The sequence below is a fragment of the Ochotona curzoniae genome, unplaced genomic scaffold (genome assembly GCF_017591425.1).
Source record: "Ochotona curzoniae isolate NIBS_2020 unplaced genomic scaffold, NIBS_Ocur_1.0 contig_2318, whole genome shotgun sequence".
NCBI classification, from domain to species: Eukaryota; Metazoa; Chordata; class Mammalia; order Lagomorpha; family Ochotonidae; genus Ochotona; species Ochotona curzoniae.
In genome coordinates, this window is record NW_024465419.1 from 6,480,088 (window position 1) to 6,502,696 (window position 22,609).

At 37.0% G+C, this 22,609-nt stretch overlaps 1 protein-coding gene and 1 non-coding gene across 2 annotated transcripts in view; both read right to left on the reverse strand.

Moving 5' to 3' along the window:
- SNTG1 (syntrophin gamma 1) overlaps positions 1-22,609 on the reverse strand; it is a 584,956-nt gene that overhangs the window by 254,459 nt on the left and 307,888 nt on the right. The gene's annotated exons all lie outside the window — the stretch shown is intronic.
- Positions 9,338-9,471, reverse strand: LOC121151410. The gene has a single exon (XR_005883169.1). It is a non-coding gene; the product is annotated as a small nucleolar RNA SNORA70 (small nucleolar RNA).

Genomic DNA, 22,609 nt, shown 5'->3' on the forward strand with positions numbered 1-22,609 from the left:
TCTTGCTGTCACTGAAATAATAAATTTTAAAAATGTATTCTGTGAATATTACATGTTGTTAGTATAAACATTCAGTATAAAACTTTTTATGTATTTATACATATAATCATGTATAGGAAACCATAATTCATATATGTTTTATGAAAGCATATATTTATATAACTTCCTTGAAATTATTAAAATCAAATAACTCTTAATAAAATCAGCTCAATAATTGCATTTAACCAATTCTGTAATTACAAAATCATTCAAAATAATTTTCAGTTATTGAAATGTCTTGTATGCAATTCTGTGATGTAGTGATTAGCTAGTAAATAACCACCACAGAGTAAAGAACAGAAGCCATGCTTTACATGTGTTAGATGATTATTATTTTTTCAAAATATATCATATTTCACAATAAATAACTCAGTAATATTTGATAGATATTCCATAGTAATGGTAAATGTAATTAACAGCAAAATTAACATGGGTTCCTCTGAAAATTAATAAGTCCTGTTAGCTGTAGAAATTAGAAAAAAAGAATGATAGGTTGTTTAATACATAATAAGTGACAAATGACTTTTGCTACATTGAAAATTCCTTTGGCTTATAAATCGCCTGTATATAATGTGAGGCAAATACATATAATAGCTCAAGCATACTCATATTAAGCATAATTGTAGTAATGAGTACTGAACTAAAATTTTCATGAGAACAAATTAATTAAATTAATGTGATGCTAAGTATTTTTACTGGTTTTTGCAATTGTTAACAATCGATTCATTATAATTTAATGTAATAAGTTACCTATACATTAGTTGCGAAGAACAGTAAGAAGTTAAGATTTCAGTGTACTAAGCTAACAATTTACTACTTACACAGGGCTGGGCATAAATGAGCCTACATGAAAGCGTGCACCTGCTGTGGGTCTTGCACTAGAGGGCTCCTGAGCTGAGGAACCCACATCTTTTATAACAGACACTCGCTGTGCTTGGCTCCTGCTCTGGAGAAAGACAGTGCCTAACATTGCATATAGAAAGACAGTGTTAATGCAATGTTAACACGTCAATATGCAATGTTAAGCACGTCATCATTTGCTGTGAATGGATATATTATCCCTGTCTTCTAAGGGTGTTTGTTATGCCAGCATTTTTGTGAAGATATCTGAACAAAAGGGTAGCAGTGCCTTTGGCATAAATAAGAAAACAAAAAGGTCCAATTTAAATGTGTTAGGAAGGAAGGTGGATAAGCAGGCAATCACCTAGAGGGCATAAAGTGACCTGCACAGAAGCCAGACTGATAAACAGGCTTCTCTATAAAACAGATACAAAGAACACAGATCCACAAGATGTTCATGGGAAGGGCCCAGCAGCGTGGCCTAGCCGCTAAAGTTATCGCCTTGAACATGCCAGGATCCCATATGGGTGCCGGTTCATTCTTTTTTTCTAATTTCTACAGCTAACAGGATTTATTAATTTTCAGACGCTCCACTTCAAATCCAGCTCCCTGCTTGTGGCCTGGGAAAGCACTCGAGCATGGCCCAAAGCCTAGGGACCCTGCACCCACATGGGAGACCCGGAAGAGGTTCCTGGTTCCTGGCTTCAGATCGGCATAGCATCGGCCGTTGTGCTCACCTGGGGAATGAATCAATGGAAGGAAGATCTTCCTCTCTGTCTCTCCTCTCTGTGTATCTGACTTCCAAATAAACAAATAAATCTTTAAAAAAAAAAGATATTCATGGGAAATGGGATTGATAAATTAAACAATTCTTGTGACCAATTAATACAGCAAACCCTTTAGGAGTAACAATTGTTCACATGGTATATGTAAATGATCACAAAGTTAGTTTCCGAATTAAGCTGGATTACAGCAAACACTGAATTATCTGCAGTGATGATAATCTTTCTGCTCTTGTGAGTTTGGGTATGTGAGTAGTATTTCAGCATGAATAGTTACATTAGTTAAATGTTGGTGATTATCATATTTATTAAAAATTAGAATTGAGTGTAAAACTAAATTTCAAGAAACATTATCTGTGTTCTTTTTAAGTATGAATATTTTAGGGAGATAATTACATATGATATAATAAAAACAAAAACCTATAAAACCTTCATGTGGAAAGAGGGAGGAATAAGGAGAAAGTAAAACTCCAAATTTAGGTAAAGAACATGTGTTGACAGAAGCAATTAGGACAGAGAAAAAGAAATAGGAAATAATTTAAGTATTATTGAAGCATTTTTTAATCTTCAATATCTCCACAAAAAAGTTTACATACATTGTATTAAGTGACTTTTATTTTTTAGGAAAAAAATAAATTGAGAATAGTTGATAAATCAATGAGACTTGTTTCTTATGTTTAATTTAGCATTCACTTATTTTATCTTGCCTAATAATATATATTTCAGATTCAGAAAATTAGTTCAAGATGGCAAGCTGTTACTGCTGTTATTGATGCAAGACTAGCTCAAAAGAAATTTTCTTGCAAAAAGATGAGCACATTGGGGAAACAAGGAATATAGAGGTGTAAAAATTGGAGATATCAGAATTATATTGTGATAGAAAATGCAAAGCAATCAAATTAATGTTCACATAAGCACCAGCAATTGACAATGTGTATATCAAGAAACTGGATTGCACAGAGAAATTTTTTTTAATATTTTATTATTATTGCTATCATTTTATGATACAGTTCCATATTCCCTTAGCTCCTCCCTAATTCCCTCCCCCCCCACCTAGTTCCTCTATATCATTACTAACATATAGTTCTTCATACTCAGTCATATGTCCAGGCATGGACAATGGCAGAGAGTCCAGAATCCTATTGTCAATATAATATAAACAGTTTCACTGTAAGTCCATCTTTGTCTGGAAGCAGAAATGCATACCACACTGCATCCTCACATCTGGATGTTAGTCTACATTACACAGTTACTGTACATCCCCTCAAATGAAAAGTCATGATAGAAAATCAACAATAGAAAGAAAAATAGAAATTCACAATGCCATGAAGTTAAATTACGTGTTACTAGATACGACAGTCTCCATTACACAGCTACTGTACATCCCCTTAAATGAAAAGCCACAAAACAAAATCAACATCAGGGAAATTAAAAAAAAAAAATACATCCCCAGTCTATACCTCAAATGCATACTGGTGAATAGAACTGGATTCAGAAGACAGTTGTGAACTATGGAGTCTGAAGTTAACAGAGTAAATTTAGAGACCTTGTAGCATGGGGTGCAATTTCATGGACAAAGCAGTGAACTAAGCACAAAGCTGAGTAAAAAGCATGCCTATTTTGAGAGATTTTTGACGTTCACCCACTCAAGGACAGAACTGGCTGAGAGCTACATATGACAGCAAAGACAATGAGGAAACGGAAAAACACCCTGCAATTAGAAGGCAGAAAAGCTCAGTTTCACAGGGCGTTGCGGCACAGTGTGGTCAGGTGTCTGTGGGTCTCAGCAAGGCTTTTTATAGGTCACAAAATGCCAGAATGCACAGCTCTTCAAATAGTCAGGGATGCAGGCGGATGAAGCTGTGTGTGAACTTACACACAGCACCAAGAAATGCATATCAAACCAAAGTGATCCATTATCACACTTAAAAGCGTTTAATTTGATAGTCATGCAAAGTTTTGAAAACATAGAAGAGGTGACTTCCCCTATTACAAGATTATACTTTTGTTGACTAAATTTACAACCTTAGGGGGGAAAAAAAACTGTATTCATCTCAATACTGCTAAAAATAAATTACTTCTTTACAGTCTTGTCAAACTCATTTGGTAAATTATAGTTAGGTGGGTAATCCAAATATCACTGTAGATAAATATTTTAAAGGAGGAAATCGTTATTAAGGTGAACACAGTTACTGATTCCATGTTTCCTAAGAACTAACTTGCAATAAACCTCTTCTGAGATCAGGAAATCTGGTAAGGTTCTGGCCAGGTTGTTGCCAACGTCCTCCATTCCACCTTACAAGAATCTCCCTGTTCTTACGTGTCAAGTGCAGACATGAAGCTGGCTTGCTTAACCTGTCCTTCGCAGTTTCTAGAAGAGATGTGGATACTGTGATCCTGACCTTTACTCTCTTCTTCCATTAGGATAATGGGATTGAAAACAAACAATGGGATCTCATTCTAATCAACATTGAGCAAATATGAGGGTGTGAAGCTTCTTCCATACTGGGTGGGCTGATGTGGGAGTACAAATGTACATGGCAAAATCATTTGATGTTTCCTTGACTTTCACTCCTGCAAAGTTAAATAGCTTGTGGAAATAGCCAAGGGCTCCCTAGAGGAAGTTGTCTCTTAGCTGTTTAGCATAACATTCTTTGCATCAGCATACAGACTCCCACATAGTGGGACTGCTTAAATACTTAAGAGTTCATTTGCTGTCAGGAGTGCTTGAAAAAAAAGAGGTTTTTATGAGTTAGATGAAGCTTGGATTTTAAAAGTGGGAGAAAAATGAACTAAATACTTAACACAAAGTCAGAAAACAAACTGAAACACTAATCATATCAATGGGTATTATTCACAGATTATGGAAAACGAGTAACAACATGAATTCGATGCAAAAAGATTGTCAAATATCTGCAACCATGCAGTCTTCAGGCTATGGAAAAAGGATACTATGAAAAAAAAGCTATGTATGGATTTCAAGTTGTTTTACACCAAAATATTCTTTCCTATATCCACTTTTCCAACAAACAAGCAATCAAACCCAATTAATCACAATGAAATATCAATTTTTGGGTTATTGAAGGGATATAATAATCTAGCAATTAATTATATACAGTTAGCTTTGGAGTTCATAATCAATTTTTTTTCTTTTTTAAGCCCATTCCACCGTTTTATAAATCACCTGAGACGAAATTGCTATTAAAAGCCAACTGCGAAACTGTTAACAATGTAATGCGGGATATTTTAGATGCCAACATAAAATCATTTATGGAGGACAGACAAATGCGATCGCACTGAGCAGGATAATGAAGAGATGAGAACATCAACCCTGTTTCAGTATCACATCTGGCCAATTTCCTTTGAAGTCCAGTCTTACCACACAAGAACAATGCTAGTATAACAGAATATATTCTTTCAATTAAGGAGGGGATAGTGATAATTCTCAAATGTCTGAAGCTTTGAGGATTAATATCACTTCTGAGTAACCATGATGCATCTTATTCTTTCATCTTATTTTCGTTATACTTGGCATTTGCTGATTCACTCATCATGCCAAGCTAATCCACAATATGGCACTTCAGAGATGCAGAAGACAAGATGGATGCCCCCCTGTGAATCCTGACTCTGAAGCCCACAGGGAAAGGTACAATCACACAGACAAAGCCTGGAAGCTGGGGAAAAGGATGACTCATGAGACGTAGGCTGGCATGGGAAATAGGCATAAGAAAAAAAAATTCCCATTGAGATAACTACTACCAGTCCTAAAGAAAGAGCAACTTCCCAGGCAGAGAGTAGAACGAAGGATGTCTGGGAAGAGAAGTACACGCCACCCAGGTTTGTTTTGGATATATCCTGAGCATGAAAAACCTCCTGTTGCAGTCACTAACAATAGAGAAACTGAACACAATGCCAGGTCATGAGAGTTCATTTAATATGCTGACATTTTACATGTTTTGAAGATGATTTATCTATTTCAAAGTGAAGAGAACACAAATGGGGATTGGCATAGGGAATTAGAAGAGAAAGAGAGAGAGAAAGGGGAGAGAGAAAAGAGAGAGGAAGAGGGGGAGAGGGAGAGATTGATTTTCCAACTGTTGAGTCACACCTCAAATGATTACAGCATCAGAGATTGAGCCAGAAACCCAGTCATCACTCTGTTTCCTACATAAATGGCAGAGGCCCAAGTATTTGAGCCTCATTTTCTGCCTTTCCAGGCATATAAGCTGAAAGATGGATTGCCAATGGAGCAGTGAGGATAAGCACTAACCCTGTTATGGGATAAAAGTGTTGCATATGACACTTAAACCAGTAAATCACAACACCACTGCAAGTTGTTGAATTTTTGGAATCAGCATAAACCCACCCTGTACAGGTATGATCCATACAAATTGCTTGGAGTTATTTTCACATTAAGAAGCAGACTCACATTCAAGTAATGCCATAGTTTAATTGCAGCTTCTCCCAAATTCAGGTGTTGAAATCCTGTGTCTGTTGTGTCAAAAGTGAGAACTGGAAGAGGTGACTGTATGATACAGTCTCTCCGATTCCACAAATAGAATATGGTGTCCTTATCAGAGGGTTTAATAGAGTTTGACATTTATCAAGTTTCCAACTTACAATATGTTTGATGCAAGAAGGTCCTCACTAGGCAGAAGACATCAGCATCGTGATGTTAGATTTCCCAAGCTCTCTTAGAGTACATTTGTTAAAAAGGACAAGTCTTGGGTATTTTTACAGAAGAACAGATGGACTGAGTCTAAGAGTATAGAACACTGGTTGAACATAACACTGCATTTATTTGTATAGTATTAGAATATTTTTAACTGTGGCTGTTAAGTAGCTGATTTCTCTGCTTCAGTTTTAGCGATGGAATTTCAGCGCTCAGGGCTGAGGCCTTCTGTGCCTCCTCTTTGCTGCTTCACAGACACCCCGAAAAGCTGAACTAAGCTTGAAGCAGATTGAAACCTTGAAGCAGCTTCTGGGAAGACTGTGGACTCAGAAATGGTCATTGCTGTAAGGGGTTGGGATACTGCTTGGAAAATTCACCACCCATAAAGAATCCTGGCTCTTCTTCCATTCCTGATTCCTGCTAATGCAAACCCTAAGAGGAAGCAGATGAAGACAAATAGCTCCCTGCCCCCCATGATCTGGATTGAGTTTTAGGCTCCTGACTTTGGTCTGTCCAAGCCATGGCTCGGACAGCCATTTGAGGAGAGAATCAGTGAGTAGACTTCTCTCTGTACCTCTATATCTCTCTGTCTTTCAATTAAAATGAAAATGTACAAATTAAAATTATATTTTAGGGTCTGGAGCCGTCGCCTAGTGGCTAAAGTCCTCACCTTGAAAGCACTGGGATCCCATATGGGTGCTGGTTCTAATCCCATCCAGTTCCACTTCCCATCCAGCTCCCTGTTTGTGGCCTGGGAAAGCAGTGAAGCATGGCCCAAGGCCTTGGGATCCTGCACCCACGTGGGAAACCCAGCAGAGGATCTGGGCTCTTGGCTTTGGATTGGCACAGCACCAGCTGTTGCAGTCACTTGGGGAGTAAATCAAAGGACGGAAGTTCTTCCTCTCTGTCTCTCTTCCTCTCTGTATATCTGACTTTGCAATAAAAATAAATAAATCTTTTAAAAAAATATATTTTAAAGAGTGATCTTTTCTTTGATTCCTATCCCCTGGAGAAGGGAGAAAGAAACTCCAAAACATGAAGATAGCACATACCCTGGAATTAAGCAGTGCAAGGGCCATTTCAAAAGTGTCTAATTAAGGGAAAAAGGAGTCGGACAATTTTTGCAGCTGAGAACATCACAGCCAAGACAAACTATGGCACAACTGCATGGGGTAGTGTGATTGGACTCATGTCCAACAGGTATAATATTTGTGTTCAGAATTACAATCCAAACCTAGCATCTAGTCCGTTTAGAAGCTATTAGAAACTACAAAGACTCAGATTTTTCGATGAAAAAATTAAATTTACTCTGGATAACTGAAGTTATACTGGAAGTGAAAGGGCCTGACACAATGTCTCAATGGTTAAATCCTTACTTTGCAAGCACTGACTCCCATATGGGAACAGGTTTCATGTCAGAGTCGCACTACTTCCCATTTAACTTTCTGTGTATGGAATGAGAGTGCAGTAGATGGCCCAAAGCCTTGTGCTCCTGCACGCCTGAGGCAGACAAGGAAGCTGCTGAGTCCTAGCTCTGGATTCAACCAGCTCAGCTGCATTGCTTTTGGCTATCTGGGGAGTGAACCAGCAAATAGGAGAATCTTTCTCTGTCTCTCCTTCTCTTAGTGGATTTCATGTTTCCAAGAAAAATAGACAAACATTTTTAAATACGAGGATGAAATAAAACAGTATTATGTAGTCTTAGATCACTCCAGACAGATTTTTTGTTCATGATAATGAGGAGCATTTTGGTATTGCATTTCTCATCAGAATGCATGCAAAAAGACCTCAAGGCTGCATCTTCAAAGTTCTGAGGCAAAATGTTTTTAAGATTATTTTTCAAATATTAAAGAACAAAATGTTCTTTGTACCTGGAAAGAAAACAAACTTTAGCTTTTATGTGTCCTTTCTATATAAATAAAAGCATATGTGTATACATCTTTAAAAATGTTATTTACTTCAAAAATGGAAACATGATTTTTATTTTGGTCAGGAGTGTTATGGCAGGATGAATGTACAACAAAAAAGAAACCTATTTTTATTTGTACAGATTACAACTGGTTATTAAATATCATGTGTTGAAGATAAAAGTATAGAATTTAGACTGAAGCTGTCAATCTAATTGATGGAGAAAATCAGTAATGACCATGAGAAAGTTTACAGGCTATAATCTATAAATATCTTCCTAAATCTCTGTGTGCCTTACATTTTTTCTAGTTTTAAATTTTAAATCAAATACACTAAAATTTTGCATGAGGCTACATGTCTTAAGAGAAATATTGTTGGGAACAAACACAAATAATTTCCGCTTGAATTTTACTTCCAAATTATACATATGTCAGTTATCTGAAACAAAACTTGATTCACAAGAATTACAGCTTACTTGTTAAGGAAAACTACCATTTTTTTTACATACTGCATTTTCTTCATATACATTGACTTTTAAGAAACTTAACTGAGCCAAGTCGTGTCCCAATTTTAGGCAACCAGAGGATATAAGTACCTGTGTAATTTTGTCACTGTCATCAAGAAAAATAAAATGGACTTCTATTTCCATAACTGCAGAAAACTAAATTCTACAATATCTACAATAGCCTTGTGAACTTGGAAGAGAAGTTTTTTTTTTTTTATTGATGGGATAAAGGACACAGGACAGCGGAGGCCGTCATGAGTGTTGGCATCACCACTCGATCAAGGGGCCATAGTTGGGGATGTATTTCACCTTTTCAACTACCACATGTCCAAATTCATCTGCATTGAACTCAACAAAGTCCTACTTATCTGAGATATGGATCTTCTGGAGACAAGCGAACTTGAATTTGGCCTTGTGTAGAGCCTTAACCACATGTTCCCTGTTCTGCAGCTTGGTGCAATGGACATGATGACTTGGTCATTATGAACCCTGGCTATTCTGCCTGCTACTTTTGAAAAGCACCGTACATGCCTATCTGCAGTCTAGATAAGGAGCAGCAAGCGGTCAGAGGCGGGATTAGCTGCTGTAAACAGATGGCTCCAAGGTTCTCTCGGCAACCCATAAAAGCAACAGGTTGCAAATATTACCAAGGAGGCTGCTGTTTGCGGTCATTGCACACCAGCTCCCCGTGAAGCAAGGGACCTGGTAGGTTTACTCAGCTGCAGAGATAGAGAATTTTGTCTTCCAACAATTAATACAGTCTGACCTGCACCATGGTCACAGCTTTAAGAACCCAGGTCTCCACATAGATGGTGACTGTATGATAATAACAAAGGTTGTTCTACGGTGTTACACAAATGATAATTTTATAAAACAACAGAAAACTAATTACTGGGTGTTTCAACTCAGAATGGATCAAACACTTAAATATAAAACCTGAGACTCTGAAGCTACTGGAAGAAAATGTAGGGGAAATAAACTAAGACATTGACTTCTTGGGTAAGCTCTCCAGAGCAGAGGCAACAAAAGCAAAGTCAAATGAAACATGTTACATCAAACAGAAAATTTCGCACAACAAAGAAAACGATACAGTGAAGAGATATCCAACAGAATGGGAAAAAAAAATTTCAAGCCATCTCTCTGACAAAATATTTAAATCCCAAATATATTAGCAATGTAAAAACTCAACAGAAATAATCAACCCAGCTGAGAAGAGGGCAAGCGATTCTCAAGCAAAGTAAAAATGGTTAAGTAAGAAATGAAAGCAAAGTGCTCAGCATCACTAGCCATCAGGAAAGTGCTCATCAAGACCAGAAGACACCACCCCATCTCTGTTAGAGTGACTAAAGTGACCAACGCAGGGAGCAAGAGATCCTGCTGAGGCTGCAGAGGAATGGGGGACACTTGCACTGTGGTGGTCAGAATGTAATTCTCTGCAGCCACGGAGGAAAACAGTGTGGCGAATTCTGAACAAACTTTAAACAGACATTCCATATGATCCAGCAACCCCACTAGTGACTATATATTCCAAATACTTGAACATAATAAAAGAGATACCTGCAAAATTATGCTTATAGCTGTACTGTTTACAACAGATAAATGCGGAATCATCAAGCCACCATCATCAAATAAATGGATAAAAAATGTAGTATATATATATATATATATGCAACAGAAAAATGGTTTCACTATGAAAAACCTTTTGTAGCCAAAAAGGACTTACCTGGAGGACATCAGTTCTAGTGAAGTAAATCAGACCCTGGAAGACAAACACTGCATGTTCTCCCTTACACAACAAAGCTCATATTTAAAACAAAATAAAAAGAAAGAAATAACTGTATATTAGTATTGCTGTAAATGTAGGCTTGCAAAATTTGTTTTACATTTTTGTCAAACTAATAATTAAGAATGCTATTTTACTATAGCCTAATGCTTTATGATTGCTTGAGCAGAATTGTCAATGTTTGTATTCCATTATTGTTTGTAGCTTTTGTCTTTATGCACACTAAACCAATATCTTTTTTGGGGAAAAAATGTTTTAAAAGTGCATCAGAACAAGATTTTTCTTCTTTCTTGTGATGTATTGCTTTTCAAATACTAACCTTGCAGAACAGAGCGTACTTAAGAATTAAAATGTGTTGCTTTCTGAACAAAAGGAAGTTTATAAATGAGTATATTTTGCTGCAAAATTCTTTTTACCTGAAGTATTTTGTAAAAATAATAACACATGGATTTCAAACTATTTTTTGCACTGAGTGTGTGTTGTGACAGCAGTTTAGGCACCACCTGCATTGCCAGCAGAATTCCAATTCAGGCACCAGTTCAGTCCTGCCTAACCTTCCTATCCAGATCCCTGTCAAAGTGCCTGGGAAAGCAGCAGAAGATTGTCGAAGTATTTCAGGGCCTACTCTGTGGGAGAACCAGGGAATCCAAGCTCAGTTTCAACCTGGCTAGCCCTGCCTATGCTGCCCGCTGAGGTGTGAATCAGCTGATTAAAGTTCACTCTTTCTCTTTTCTTTCTTCTCTGTGTGCCCAGTAAATGTATCTATAGCAATACAAATTTGCACCTGAGAAAACTTATATTTTAATTTCATTTTTCTACTGTCACTTTTAATCCCCTTTGGTAGATACAATAATGTTAGTTCTCGGGTTCCAAGAATTACCAACAGGTAGCCATTTTGCTTGACCACTGCATCTAAGATTCAGTATTAATGCAGTATATACATCATGGAATGCATGGAATGCTGGGGTTGTGGCACAACAAATTTCTCTCTCTCTCTCTTTTTCCGTTACTCTGCCTTGCAGCTAATAAAAAGGAATAGTCAGGGAAATTTCATACCATTTTGTTAAAGGTCCGAATGTACTACAAATAAAAAATGAGAGAAAATAATAATTACTAGGGCCCGGCGCGATAGCACAGTGGTTAAGTTCCTCGCCTTGCACGCCCAGGATCCCATATGGGCGCTGGTTCTAATCCCAGGGGCCCCGCTTCCCATCCAGCTCCCTGCCTGTGGCCTGGGAAAGCAGTCCAGGACGGCCCAAAGCCTTGGGACCCTGCACCCGCGTGGGAGGCCCGGAAGAGGCTCCTGGCTTCAGATTATCTCAGCTCCAGCCTGGGGAGTGAATCATCCGATGGAAGATCCTCTCTGTGTCTCCTCTGTATATCCGCCTTTCCAATAAAAATAAAATAAATCTTAAAAAAATTTACTAAAAATAAATTAAAATAGCAGCACTTGCTGGAATTACACGGAATATTATAGACAAGACATGTTGGTGTTGCAAAAAGAAAAAATTACTTGAATATAATCTTGTAAGGAGTTATTTGAATATCCTACCCTGGACCCAGGACCCGGGGCGCCATTTCCTTTTCCTCACAGCTCACGAAATTCGCGCCAGTCCAGCCGGCTGCCAATCAGGCTTTTCACCTGAGAATCCCACCCCCAATCTCCGAGCCCCTTCCCCAGCTCTGCCTGCTCACCAATCATTCTTGGGCAATCACCTGTGACAGGCTCAGGCACCAATCCCCTGGGGCCTGCCCTCTCAATCCCCGCCCACACACCTCGCAAACTTACCTGAGTGGAAAAAAAAGCCCCCAGGTGCGGCTCGGCCTTTCTTCTCCTTCCGGCCTCCCCCCCCTCCTCCTCCCCCTTCCCCTTTTCCTTCCCGCCACCTGCATCCCGGTCCTGCCCGGCTGGAATAAACCTCCTGAGATACCTGGTTGCTTCTGGAGTTTTCGGCTCACGGTAAAGAACCAGTTTGGGGGAATTAGCTGTGCGTAATAATATCATAACAGTATCGTATGAACTGGAACACTAACCTTTTAAAAATAACTGACAAATCTGAAGGAACTTTGGTGACGCTTTGGGTTGCAGAGTCAATAGTGCCTGTGTATAAAAAGGTAGATAGGCGGCTGTTTGCTCCAGACATACAATATTGTCTGTTCTTTAAGCCTTTGGGCGGAAAAGTCAAAGCTTTCTTTCATAATAGCTAATAAAGGACAACTGGGATTTCCACCAGCAGGAGAATCAAGACAGAAGGCAGGGTGAACTCTATGGATACAGACAAGAACAGAACTCTGAAATTGAAAGTCTTGCTTTGGTGATCATCAAGTGAGTAGTTTTCTGGCCTGAACTTCCTGAACAGGACACTCCCTGCTGAGGAATCCTGTGTTTGCCTCTGCCGGGGCCAGTTGCACATTATCCTTTTGAAGCATAAGGGGTTTTTTTTCGTACAGTTAAAAACATTGGTACGAAAAGCATTTGACTTAGGAGCCAAGGAGAAGTGTTTCACTCATACTTTTCTGGGTGACTTCCAATTTCATTTACCAGTGTTTTACAAATTTAATGTTCTATTTAAAGCGATGTTTGTGTAAGCCCAGATTAAATGTGAACTTTGAGGATGAACTTGACCTGTTTTGAAAATACTGCAGTCGATGGAAATAGAATGAAGCCATTTCACACCACGGATTTTACACAAGCGAAGCAATACCTGCATAGAAAAGGGGCATCTGTAGCCCATGTTTATTGTGGCTCAATTCACAAGAGCTCAGAGATGAAATCAACGCGTGTCCATCAGCTGATGAATAGATAAACAAAATGTGAGATAGGATGGAACACTACCTACATATACAAATAAATGAAATTCTGTGGTTTATAGCAACATGGCCATAATTGGAGACCACACTGTTTAGTGAAATAACACACACACAAAAAGACAAATGTAACTTTCTTTGATTTATAGCTGATATTTAAAGTACAAAAAGATAATTGCTTTTGTATAAAATATTTCAATTCAGGCATTCATAGTTTTGTTTATAAAATGCATTTTCATGTACTTTCTGAAGCATCTTATTTGTCTGGATTCCAAATTTTTTAGCGACCAAGTAATATTTTGTTTATTACATTTGCAGTGAGCTTTTTTCAATTCACATTGTACCACTAAAAATAGTTGATTCTTGGCTTCAGCGCATACTTAGGTAACAATGAAAAATAATAAGCTGTGTGTTTCTGCTTGTGCACATGTGTAACTGACTAAATGCACTTAAATGCTCAATTTGTGGATCGTGGGGTAAAAATCCATGAGCTGTGGTGGTTCATATGAAAAAGACCAGTCTGACTCGACATAGCTCATAAAAAGAGGAGTACTGACTTGAATGAGTTCTCCACATAGCCTTACTTCTTTTCTCCTGGAGTCGGTGAGTTGTGTGGCCCTGGACTAATGGAGGGCATGCATGGTTGCTGTCTGTTTTTAGTGAACTGCATTCATAGTGAAAGTGCTGTCATTCAGGTATTTTCTGAGAAGTCTAAAACTGCGCCTCTAGAGAAGAGAATTACAATTTCCTCTAAATTCCATTTAAGAGTTTTCTTTTGTCCACGTTTCCTGTTCATCAGAATGGAACAAGGCACCTGCTTCCTGGTGGGTTTCTGGAGTTCTGAGTCACTGTGATCCAGGACGGTTATCTGCCTTCACAGTCAGAGACCGGAAAACAGAAAGATTAGGGAACGCTCCCTTCCTCAGAATGCAATTAAAGCAGGGACACAATAGTCTGGCTCTGTTTTGAAAATCACTTTCTAGTCTCAAGCTAATTGTTGTATTTTGTTTACCCTGAACATTTAATTTGGGAAACTCTGTTTTGTCTGGGCCTCAGTGTTGCAAAGCATAAAATGAGGTGGCTGGAATGAGATGCTTGAAGTCTATCCTATATTAAACTTCATTGAGGGCGTTTTTCAAGCTCATGAAAAAAAAAAAAGGAAAGTTCTTCCAATAGGAAAAAGAGGTAGAAAATCATAAAGCAAAAAAAAAAAAAAAAAAAAAAAACTTTGTTTTTATTGAACATATCAGTTCAAAACAGATTCCACAGAAAGATTTGTAAAAATTTCCAGTATCACCTTTACTTGGCACCAACAAATGGTCAGCAAAGTAACAGATTAATAAAGTTCTCTAGAGGGGAAATATTTTAGATAATAATAAATAATATTTTAAGAAGAATCTTAAAAGATTTCAGCATAAAATGAAGTATCTAAACCCTTGAGAACGTATAAATATATAAATACCACATGCAAAGTAGATTTGGGGTGAGTTGCACGCGCATAAATTAAGCTACTCTGATATATCAATAATGCAGCCCTGTCTTTGATAAATGTCACTGTAGAGTTATGGCCACTAAAAACAACAGAAGATTCAAGTCTTCCTTTTGGATAGTCTGAAGCAATTCTTCCTGGCAAACACATTGTTAAACCATCGCATAAAAACAAGATATTCTGCAGATCTGTGGTCTTTATCATCCAGTCATTGAAAATGGCTTCATTCACCATTGCTTCATGTTGCCTCTTTTTAATATTCTAACAAGTTACAAGCATTAAAATATCGTTGGTAGTGCAACAACTTTTCTTTTTCTGTCTTCTTTAGGAAGCATAACATTTTTAACTTTGAAGATATTGATATTGCTCATTATGCTTTTATCCATTTAAATGGTAAAGAGACACACACAGGGAGATCTCCTGTGCATTGGTTCATTTCTCAAATGCCTGCTGTAGCCAGAACTTGGTTCTCCTGCAACTAAGAACCAGAAACACAACCTAGTCCTTCCACCCACAAGGCAAGAACTCAGCTTGGCAAGCCCTTATTTCCTGCCTTTTAAGGTACACCTTAAGCAGGTCAGGGACCTAGAATGAGGAATTCCATGAAGGAATCATACCCAAACACTTCCATGTGTGACACAGCATCTTGAAGCAGGGTCGCCTTTGTTTGAGCACATGCCAGAATGAGTGTTTACATTAATTCACAGAAACCAATGTTCATTTTCCCTAATTCATTAACAACTACACTATTTTCCAGTCATCAAACACCATTCACTCAGCTGCCAGTGAATGTCAGGAAAGATACAACATCAACTGCTATGTTCTAAGAAAACATTCTTAATCAGGCAGTCACTCCTAATGTTTTTTTTTTCCTGACACAGATATGCTGATATTGAGTAAGAACACATCCAGCTGTTACAGTTCTTTAAATTATAGAATGTTATTTTTCCCCATTTGTTTTCATTTTTCTCTTTTACTGTGTTACCTTGGGCCTATGTTTCACCAAGTTATTCCAGTTATGTCTATTTATAAAGAGGGAAAAAAAAGTCACTGAATGCTTTTGACTAAGACGCATCATTAAACTGAATAGAAACAGGAACATTGATATATACTAGTCTTCCCTTACTCACATTGCTAATTTCCAAGACCCCAGTGGATGCCTGGAATCACAAATGGTACTAAGCCCTCAATTTATATGGACACAAATGCCAGCCCATAATCAAAGTTAAGCATATAAAAAGTGCTTAACCCTAATAATCAATAATTAAATGGAATGATTCTAATAACAATGCTATACTGTAGGTATATTATACCACATATTTTTAGAGAGAGAAGCATAACACAACTGTATTTCTTTGACATGTCTGAATTGCCATTATCACAATTCTTGCATCCTGGGATCATTATAACTTTAAAACAAAACAAAACAAAAAACAAAATACGGTTCTTTTAGCAAAAATACAATACTGTGATATTATTATATTACTAAATGATCAATTGGTGCAGAGCATATACATCATGGTTTATTGGAGAGATTCAATTCATACTCAAAGTAGACAGCAAAAAGACACATGACTTTATCACCTGACTCAGGATATGTGCAATTAAGGCAGCTGAATTGTTTGATTTTATAATTTCCCATCTACTATGTTTAGACCATGATTGTCTAGGCAACTGTTGCTGGAAAGCAAAACTACAGTTAAGGAGGAAATGCAAATGTAGTAATGGTAGGAGAAGAAAACATTTGTCAAAAACATGAAATCACATTGTACAAAGTAAATTGTCTAGAAAATTCCAGTAAGAGCATTCATTAATACTTTTGTGTCTTTGTTTGCATAAACCTGTAAACTTGCAAAACCAAATGATGAGTGACAGGTCATTGTGTATTTAAGTATTTCACAATGTGATCAGTATTTTGCCAGAATCACTCTGAATGTCCTGTATTTTTTTTTAAAGATTTATTTATTTATTGGAAAGTCAGGTATACAGAGAGGAGGGGAGACAGAGAGGAAGATCTGCCTTCTGATGATTCTTTCCCCAAGTGTGCACAGCCACCGATACTATGCTGATCCGAAGCCAGGATCCAGGAACCTCTTACGGGTAGCCCACACGGGCGTAGGGTCCCAAAGCTTTGGGCCGTCCTCAACTGCTTTCCCAGGCCACAAGCAGGGAGCTAGATGGGAAGTGGAGCTGCTGGGATTAGAACCAGTGCCATTATGGGATCCTGGCACGTTCAAGGTGAGGACTTCAGCCGCTAGGCCACACCACCGGCCCCTAAATGTCCTGTATTTTAAGAAGAAATTTGGGAACCATAATCCCATGCAATATTTAAAAGCAGCTGACAATATTAGCATGAGACCATTTGTACCAATAATGAGTACAGATGTAGAAAATAATCAGTACCAAACAACCTCGGAAAAGGGGACAACAGAACAGCATAATTCTTCTGAAAGTATTGCATCTGACCACAAAATACTATCTTACCAAAAAGTGCACAATGGACATAGATTTCATGCAACCTGTAGAACTAAACACAGATAATAGGATAGGACATGTATATATATATACATATTTACATACATATATATATACACACATATATATGCCAATTTATACTACAGAGATATATGTAGTTCACCAAGTCCAGACAAAAAAAAAAGTCTACCAAAGAAATATGCTTCAAAGAAAAAAAAAAATGAAAGAAGGGCCCAACGGCATGGTCTAGTAGCTAAAAGTCCTCACCTTGAACTCACCAGCATCCCATATGGGCGCGCTGGTTCTAATCCCGGCAGCTCCACTTCCCATCCAGCTCCCTGCCTGTGGCCCGGGAAAGCAGTCGAGGATGGCCCAAAGCTTTGGGACCCTGCACCCATGTGGGAGACCTGGAAGAAATTCCTGGATCCTGGCTTCGGATTGGCATAGCACCGGCCGTTGCACTCATTTGGGGAATGAATCATTGGACGGAAGATCTTTCTCTCTGTCTCTCCTCCTCTCTGTATATCTGACTTTCCAATAAATAACTAAATCTTAAAAAAAAGAAAAAATTTAAAAATACAAAGAAGGAGAAAACAATTTTACATCAAAAGTTCGCTTTTCTTCTAAATTTATCATATTAAGCTATGGGATCAACTGCATTGAATAAGATAAAATCTCATAAACAATGTATGCTAAATGTTAAGAACAGTTGAGATTATGAAGCCTCAGAGAGTACTTGAAGGGCAAGCATTATTTTATATGAAGAAATTTTAGACTTGGATAAAAATATACATAATCAATCCTAAACCTGCATGAAACAGCCTTCTACAAAATATATTTTAAAAGTTTGGAAGAACTAAAAAATTATGGAGTATTTTGACCTTTTATGATCTTGATAAATGGGAAATAAACACAAAGCAGAATTTAGTAAAGTCAGGCAGTTGGGTGTTTTGTGATAGAGTAAGTAAGCTACCACCTGCAATGCTTGCATCCTGTAGGAGTATCAGTATGTATGCTGTCTGTTTCGTTTGGGATCCAGCTCATTGTTTACGCTTTTGAGAATGCAGCAGAACATGACTCATTCCTTGGGCTCCTGCATAAATATGATAACCTTGAAGAGTATCCACTGGCTGCTGTTCCTGGCATTTACCTGACCCGACCATGGCCATTGTGATCATCTGGGAATGAACCAGCACATCTCTCACACCTCTCTCTCTTTCTCTCTCTCTGTATGTGTGTGTGCATGTTCTACTCTGTTTCTGCATCTTCAAATATATATATGTATATTTTAATTAAGGCAGTTTATTTAATATCTATATGATATATTCAATTTAGTATAAATCAAGAATATTGTTTCAATTTTCCAGCTAATACCTCCTGAAAATACAACTGAGTGGACAGCCATGATCTAAGCAGGCATAGGATATAACAGGGTCCACAGAAATATCACCAACTGAGTATAAGCAATCAACTAAAACAAAGATAGAACCCTAAATCTACTCAGACAGAAAAAAAAATGTTTTGTATGTCATCATTTCCACATTACCTTTTGGAGGATTGTCATTTCGTTGACATTGCGTCATTCTTTGATCTGAAGAACTGAGTTATCATTTGTTCCTGTTGCAAACACAAGCCACTCTGCTCTGTCATTTGTGTTGATTCATGTCCCAGATATGAATTTACTATCCTAGAAGCTCTTTTATATTTTGATCATGTTGAGACCCAGAGCTTCAACTCTATTAATTTTAGAATATGCCCTGGGGGGAAGACGGTGTGCCCCCTCATTCCCTTAGTTATCAGCGTGTGCTTATTTTCAAAAACAGTAGAAACATTGCTGTGCGTTCCTTTACCTAACAGCATCACTCTGCTCAATGGATGTGATGATCACACAAGAATCCTAGTGTAACAACCCATTCAAGTAATTTTTATCCAGCTGTTTTATACTCCCTAAAATGTTTAATTTATAATAAGAATACATGTATGCTAACTACTTTCAGCCACTCTAAATTTGTAACACTTTAATTATCCTTACAGAAGTATCTCATTTTATTATTTAGCCTAGAATGTAGTTCCCTCAGTTCAGGTAGAGCGTTTGACTTTACAAATCACTGATGATAGGTGAGTTAAATTTCTTCCTTTTAGAGTTGAACTCAAACTAATTTCTAACTAATATCATCTAATGTATTTAATCAGTTCTTGTTATATTTCTTATTTTCTGTTGTGAATTTGAAAGATCTTCCCTTACTGGAAAGTATAGATTGTTCAAGTTTCAGGAGCACAATTCCTATTGAGCAGCACAAACTCATTATAATTACTATTGATTAAACACCAAGGCAGAAAGCAATTCTGTGACAATATTTTGTTTGTGTTTGTGTGCTTCTGTGTTTGTTTCTTGATTGTGATTTGCATTGAGCTAAAATCTCAAGGGTTTTTATTTAAAAACCAATTGACCTTAATAATCAGACATGTTTCGGTGATAGATTTGTTAGGGAGTACTGAAAGTTTCCTCCATGTTAATAGCCACCTGCTGCTTAGTTCTAACATGTAAATGTTCTGTGTTGTTTTGGGAGTGAGAGTGATAGGTATAAAATAACTCAGAATATGAAGTGATTGAAACACTGACACATTGAAACAATTGATATATTTTAATTTTTGTAGCCAAAACACATTTCATTAAACATACTTTAAGTTTTGCAACTTTATGAAACATTTTCCTCTATCTGTTCCTTTGTAAAGAATTAAATTTGCAATGTGAATTGATTAATCTTATTCAGTTATAAAAATGTCCTTGTATATATTATGGATCAAGCCAATCATTTGAAACACCTTAATGTATTCTGCTCAGTATGCATTAGGTTGTAAAGATTCAAGATACCGGAGTGAATGTTTTCACAATTGTGTTTAGATGTTTCTTGATTTCCCTGAAGGTGGCAGTCTGTAATGTTAAAAGAGTATATGGTGTCATTCTGGAAGCTGCTTTTAAACTGCCTTATGTAGGAATAAATTGAACGGAAGGAGAAAAAAATGACTTTTACAGTTACCTGTTATTATACAAGTAATGACAAAATCACTACTACTGTACAAATAGTGATTATGCCATTTTCAGTGTTATTTAGAGTAAAAGAATGGCTTGGACAATATGAAATAAAAAAGTACAGCATTTAAAACAGTAAATTTAATCTAAGTGTACACAAATACAGTTACACAAAAACTGGTGTTTTTGGAAAACAATCACTATTTGATTGTTGCCCAGTATAGATGAAAATTAGTTTAAAAACACAAAAAAGAGAGAGAAACTTAATCCCCATTTAGCCTGTCAATATTGTGCTATGATAATTATTCTGTCATGTACCTATGGTTATACAAAATTTTTGTGTCAATTATTCCTTTGGCAAAAATGACTACTGTCACCTGAAAATGGTACTGTCATGTTTCCTCACAGTCTGTTAATGCCAGTTGATCTATAATATACTAGATCCAATTTTGTGTAGGAAACAGCTGTTTAGTATTAAACAACTAACTGCTTTGTTATGTTGTCCCTCCAACTGAGTAACTTTCTCTGCTTCCTCCAGTCAAAATTCCTTAGCTTTGTGTTATATTTCTAATATCAACACTTACCTAACTTTATGCCCTACATGTATCATTATTTGTAACTCAAAATGATATTAAACAGTCAGATGCTCTAATCATAATTGTTGTTGAATTAATCAATATAGAGAAATGAATATAAAAATATTCAGTGAGCTTGAGATTTACCTAAAAATGAAATTATCTGGATTATACAACAGAAAAACTCTTGAAAGTTGTTCCTCCAAATCTTACTTGTACTTCATCTGAACTTCCATATATTAACTTCCTATTTTGGCAGAATTGATCACTCTTTGTGTGTCTAAGCAATAGCCCAGTTAAATCTTTCAATTGTTTAAAAAAATGCATAAGGACAGCTTTTGTGCCCTAACAAAAGACAAAAACAAAACAGCTTTTGTAACCTCAAGATTGCGTATTGCAGTGTTAGTACATGTCTTCGCTGTTCTAATTTCAACCCAGGTTCCTTGGGAGGCAACAAAAGGTAATCAAAGAACTTGGACCCTTACCAACCACGTGGGAGCAATTGACAAAGTATTTGGCTCTTGGCCTCTGCCTCACTCAGCTACTGCCACTGTGGACATTTGTGAAGTGAAAGCAGATGGAAAATCTTTCTCCTCTTTCCTCTCTCCTTCTCTTAGACTTTAATATAAGTAAACAAATAAATGCTTAATATATGTATAGGGAACAGATTCACCAATGAAACATTTGCTGCTGTAGTGTAATACTGACAAAACAATTATATTGAAAGAAAAAGTTGAAGCAGCAACAATAGCTTGAAACAAAAATTTCAATCATATTAATCTACTTGGTTTTTATCAGCAGTTGACCTGCATGTGAAGGTTTGGTTCACTGGTGGAACTACTGAAGAAACCTGTTTTTAGCTCAAGAAAATAAAATATCAAAAGCAGCTTGATAAGAAGTAACAAACTGCATACTTTTAACAAGCATGTATATATTCATTTTTAAGGCTATCAGCTATAGTTAATGATTTTAATTACTTAAAATTCAACAGTTTCTTTTCCAACTCTGAAGGCAATACTCCCTATTGAAAATAACACCAACATAAAAATTGTGGAATATCAAAGGATCACAGGGCAACACCAACAAAGAATAGTTTAATCAATAAGGTATATCAGATTAAAACCAACCTATATTTAGAGACAGTACAATGATAACACCGTGTGAGATGCCCATATCCCATATCCTAGTGGAGAATTTGCATCTTGGCTGTTTCATTTTAAATCCAGCTTCCTGCTGGTACACTCTGGAAGGAAGCAGATGATAATTCCAGTGCTTGGGTCCACCTATGTGGGAGATGCAGACACAGTTTGCAAGATGTTGGTTTCCATCTAGTCAAGTCCTGGATGCTGTAGGCATTTACGAAGTAAACCATGAAACAGAAGACTTCCTCTTCTCTGTTTCCTGTATTTCTCTTCTCTCTCTGCTCTGTTTTTCTCACTTTTCAAGTATATATGAAATAATTATAGAAATACAAAATCTATAACATTAAGTAACAACATTTTGTTAGTGTTTGCATTGGGTAATATCTTTTTTTTCTACAAGAAATGCTCGTGTTTAGGTTTTTAAAATTGTACTGGCATGCAGAAAATAAAAACACTGCAGATGACTTTAGTTGAAAAAGTTTATGGAATAATTTTCAAATATACTCATGTAGCAAGCACCAGGATCTAATATAGGCACCAGTTCATGTCCCAGCTGA